A 6,000-nucleotide genomic window follows, 5' to 3' on the forward strand; every position below is an offset into this window, starting at 1 on the left:
GCATTTTTTATTTCTTTGGGGAAGTTATAACAACAATCCAAAAAACAATTTCCAACAGACCCCACAGTTTTTTAAATACAGGCCTCTACCAAACGGTTGCGAGGTCACTTTATGGTAAAAATACCAAAATACATACAAATACCAATATAGTAGAATTATTCAAAAGAAATACAAAATGATTGAAGTAATAAACAGCATAAATGTTTGATACACTTCACACTTCCCATTTTTGGTGAAGGGAACATTGCAAAACAGAAAAACATTGCATTTCTAACATTTCAGTCTCAACACACCTCATCTGTGCAGTGTTTCAACAGCACAAATGTTTTTTGAGCATTATAGCTACTTTACTTCTGATGGTATGCTGCAAAGCATTGCTGGTTTGCATTCAAACACAGGAAAACGTTGCATTTCTGACATTTCCATCTCGACACACCCTTTGGACACAGGTTGCATCTCCCACGCTTGTCACAGTGAAGGGGCCAATGTCCACAGTTGTCATAACGCACATCTGGTTGTGGTTGTGAGGGTCTTGGGGTGTAACATTTCTTCTGAGGTGGTGGAGAGCAGGTCGATGTTCTGCCGACTTTGGGTGCTGGCTTGTTGACTCTCATCAAACTGTGGGCGACTGCCAGGCGGAATCTTTTGAGAGGCATTGGTTTCTCGTTCAGTTGGCCACAATCCCTCTTGTAGACCAGCCAAGAATTTGAGATGCACAGGTCAAGGATGTATCCAAACAGGGGAATGTACCATCACCTTGACTTGGCTTGGGTCTTGTACAGGTGTACCAGCATGTCAGACAGATCAATGCCTCCCATATGCTGATTGTAGGCAGGAATGAGTGATGGGCACGGGACAGTAATCTTTGCACGGGCCTCTTTGCTCCACCGTTTGACGGTTGAAAGAGGCATGATCCCACAGGCATTGCTCAGAAGGTTGACACATTTGTTGTCATACCATTTCACTGCGATCACCCCTTCAGCAGACCTGTGCTCAAAAGCTCCACGTCCTTTCTTCATCAGTTCTTTGTCTGTCATCAAGGTAGCTCCACCAATGCGGTTTGGTCAGACAGTGCCGATGCACTTGACACCCAAGTTTGCGTTCAGCTTCTGTATCAAGTCGAAACTGGTAAAGTAGTTGTCACAGAAGACGACAGAAAGACGTGGCTGTGTTATGGTTTTGCATAAGGTTGTCACCACTTTGGCTCCTAGGAGTAGCCCCTGCTCCTCCTCACTTAGGGCAACATTGAAGAATGTGGATGCCCCTTGATAGAGCAGTAGGTCATGGATGATGCCAGATGAACTGGCCCGGCAGAACAATTTAAATCCCCATTTGTCTGGCTTGTTGGCAATATATTGGTGGAGAGTGCCAGCCCTTGTGCCTTTATATGCCACCATGACCTCATCCACACTGTGCTTGTAAGTGGATGGGATCAAGAGACACTGCTCACGAAGCATATCAAAGAGGGGGCGGATTTTGTAAAATCTGTCTGGACTGTCGTTGCACTGCTGATTATCATTGAAATGGATGTACCAGCGTAACAGCTGGAATCGCTTCTTCTGCATGATATCAGTTATCAGATCAAAACGTGACTTGTGGTGCCAGTAGTCCTCCATGGATGGGAAGTTGAACACACCCATGAAGAGTAGTATTGCCAGGAAATCTTCAATCTCTTCAGGGCTAGTCTTGATTGGATCCCCCAATTCATGGGCAGAGTACAGATTGGTATGATAAGTAATATGTTCAATCATTTGGTCAGTGAAGAGCATTTTGTAGTACTGGAAGGGTGTCTTCACAGCCTCAGGGACTTCAAATATAGATTCAGGAACCTGGAATTCCTCAAAATCTTCAAGCTTCCAGATTCTCCTTGTGCCTGAGGGAGAACTTGGGTCAGGTGTGTCCTCTGGCTCCTCCAAGGAAAGAGTTTTTAGGGCGTTCTTCCCTTTTCCTTTTCCGCTCTTCTTACGAGGAGGCAGTGTAGAAGATGTGCTTGTTGAGGCAACCTCCTCCTCATCCATGGATTCAAAAGAAGTGTCCCCATTCTCTTCAGCAAGCATGGGCTGATAATCAGGATCCTCAATAAGGTCATCTTCATCACTCAGATCAGCATCAGAGTCTTGAGGATTTTCTGGTAGAAGTGCCAAAAAATTGCGTGGCCTTGCTCCGTAAAAAGATTTAGCATCCATCTTTTGTTTGTAAACCAGAAAGGAAAAAAAATTACAATTACAAACTGTGCACTGTTATAATGCTAGTAATATGTTATTATCCCAAAATATGTCAATTGGTTACCATCCAATTAGTAGTTTTATTACTTCCCCATACTTATTCTAGATAGTTACCATATTTACTTTTTACGAAAACTTATTTACAAAAACATTTAGGAAAACAATGTTAACATTTTTCAAATATTTACTGGAATAACATAAAATATATATTAACAGCAGTGAATATTCATATGTAGTGTTTTTGATTTATTATCTCAGAATCACTACGTTTACCATGAAATGATAAATCAACAGTTCGGTAACGGCTTTCTTTTTATACAGAAAAAAAATCTGGTTTATGAAATAATTTTGGCATATATATGATGAAATAACCTTAAATGTATCATATTTAAAACAATAAATAATCAGATGTGTTTTATTTCATAGCAACTACTGACTTTTATTTATGTTAGCTTAACTTCGCTATCTTTATTATAAAGTGACAATTCAACCGTTTGGTGAAGCATGCTTTTACTAAATTATTTTACCCTTGTTTGTTTTTTTTATATCAAGTTACACAATTCTGTTCAGTAAGACCTTATGATCTGTAATATGTTAAATAAATTAGCTTACCTTTGAAATTTTCACAAATTTTTCAAATAGCGTCCACATGTCTGGAGGAAAATGTGTCTTGCTAACTTCCTGTGCAGAGGCAAGTTAAGAAGGCCTAACCCTTAAAGAAACAGTGACATCTAGTGGATTTCTTTCTGAGAAGAGACCTCAACCAAGTGGTAGAGATGGCTCAATCAGGTTAAGTTAAAGTCAATACATTATTTAATAAGATATAGTGACTCAAAATGTGCTCTACCAAACTGTAGAGCAGGGAGTTAAAGGGATTTATGTATAAAACATGCTACCTGCATCTCGTGAACCGAATGTTATTGCACTTTTGTTCATATAGCAGTACTTTTAAAATAAAAGTGCGCAATACACTACTTTTGAATTCATTATTGAACTTTGCCATAACAATGCAATTAATTGCAAAAAATGTGATTAATCGCGATTAAATATTTTAATCATTGCCCAGCACATATATATATATATATATATATATATATATATATATATATATATGTAGAATGTAGAAAATGTAGAAATTTTTGCAAATTTATTAAAAAAGAAAAACTGAAATATCACATGGTCATAAGTATTCAGACCCTTTGCTGTGACACTCATATTTAACTCACATGCTGTCCATTTCTTCTGATCCTCCTTGAGATGGTTCTACTCCTTCATTGGAGTCCAGCTGTGTTTAATTAAACTGATTGGACTTGATTAGGAAAGGCACACACCTGTCTATATAAGACCTTACAGCTCACAGTGCATGTCAGAGCAAATGAGAATCATGAGGTCGAAGGAACTGCCCAAGGAGCTCAGAGACAGAATTGTGGCAAGGCACAGATCTGGCCAAGGTTACAAAAGAATTTCTGCAGCACTCAAGGTTCCTAAGAGCACAGTGGCCTCCATAATCCTTAAATGGAAGAAGTTTGGGACGACCAGAACTCTTCCTAGACCTGGCCGTCCAGCCAAACTGAGCAATCGTGGAAGAAGAGCCTTGGTGAGAGAGGTAAAGAAGAACCCAAAGATCACTGTGGCTGAGCTCCAGAGATGCAGTAGGGAGATGGGAGAAAGTTCCACAAAGTCAACTATCACTGCAGCCCTCCACCAGTCGGGGCTTTATGGCAGAGTGGCCCGACGGAAGCCTCTCCTCAGTGCAAGACATATGAAAGCCCGCATAGAGTTTGCCAAAAAACACATGAAGGACTCCCAGACTATGAGAAATAAGATTCTCTGGTCTGATGAGACCAAGATTGAACTTTTTGGCGTTAATTCTAAGCGGTATGTGTGGAGAAAACCAGGCACTGCTCATCACCTGCCCAATACAATCCCAACAGTGAAACATGGTGGTGGCAGCATCATGCTATGGGGGTGTTTTTCAGCTGCAGGGACAGGACGACTGGTTGCAATTGAAGGAAAGATGAATGCGGCCAAGTACAGAGATATCCTGGAAGAAAACCTCTTCCAGAGTGCTCTGGACCTCAGACTGGGCCGAAGGTTCACCTTCCAACAAGACAATGACCCTAAGCACACAGCTAAAATAACAAAGGAGTGGCTTCGGAACAACTCTGTGACCATTCTTGACTGGCCCAGCCAGAGCCCTGACCTAAACCCAATTGAGCATCTCTGGAGAGACCTGAAAATGGCCGTCCACCAACGTTCACCATCCAACCTGACGGAACTGGAGAGGATCTGCAAGGAAGAATGGCAGAGGATCCCCAAATCCAGGTGTGAAAAACTTGTTGCATCATTCCCAAGAAGACTCATGGCTGTACTAGCTCAAAAGGGTGCTTCTACTCAATACTGAGCAAAAGGTCTGAATACTTATGACCATGTGATATTTCAGTTTTTCTTTTTTAATAAATTTGCAAAAATTTCTACATTTCTGTTTTTTTTCTGTCAAGATGGGGTGCTGAGTGTACATTAATGAGAAATAAAATGAACTTTTTTGATTTTAGCAAATGGCTGCAATGAAACAAAGAGTGAAAATTTTAAAGGGGTCTGATAGATATATATCATATTGATTGATACGTTGCTATTTTGTCACATGTGCACAATGTTCATTTAATTGTTGAGTTTTTGTCGTTTTATATTTTGTTGGTAATTATTATTTTTAAACCTTTAATGATTTTGTGTTTTGATGCGTAATAAATAAACTGAATGTATAATTTTATAATCTCATCTTCATCATATTTTCATCATCAGGACTTTGTTATTGACCTGGAGAGACATTTAGGATGAAACGCTGTCTCTGTCATTCTGCATCACAACATGCTTTTGCATTAAATATGTTGATCAGGATCACTTTGTCTCTGATGAACCTTTATTAACGTCTTCCTAATGAAATATATTAATAGTAATACTAATCAGGACGCAGCTAATGCTGATATAGTTCATGTAATCTCTGCTTCATGCTTCACACGTTAAAGATGATTAAAGACATGAATGGAATCATCACTCACCGGTGGAAGGGGAACACATCTGTGTGAGGAGAACTCATGTTGTCACGCAGAACGGCTCTTCAGCTTGTCCTCAACAAACGTGCAACAAACACAGAATACATAAATATGAATAAATATAGAGGTGTGGGAGGCTGCAGAGTGGAGAACGTTTGACGGATGGATGTGACTTCTTCTTCAGGCCTACAGGTGGGAGGAGCCTGTGTGACAGTCCAACCAATCAGCTACAGCTGAGCCACATGTCACTCTCTCCTTCAGTTACTAGGACAGAGATACTCTACAGTACTACATCTGACCCCCCACCTCCATGTGTTTCACATATTTCCACATAGATTCCCCAGTGGCTTTTGTCTGTTGTGTCACATGACTGAAGATCTCTGAATATTTAACAAAAAGAACAAAAATCACCCAAATATTGAGTTTTTAAAAGACGTGAAACACTCTTTGATTCATGAGATGATGTAAGACAAGAAGAAAAGGATCCTGTTAAGAGCTCACACACACACACACACACACACACACACTCACCTACACACACACAGTCACACACATACACACACACTCACCTACACACACACACACACACTGACCTACACTCACCTACACACACACTCACACACACACTCACCTACACACACACACACACACACTGACCTACACTCACCTACACACACACACACACACACTCACCTACACACACACAGTCACACACATACACA

The sequence above is a fragment of the Anarrhichthys ocellatus genome, unplaced genomic scaffold (assembly GCF_004355925.1).
Source record: "Anarrhichthys ocellatus isolate YVR2014 unplaced genomic scaffold, GSC_Weel_1.0 scaffold70, whole genome shotgun sequence".
NCBI lineage: Eukaryota > Metazoa > Chordata > Actinopteri > Perciformes > Anarhichadidae > Anarrhichthys > Anarrhichthys ocellatus.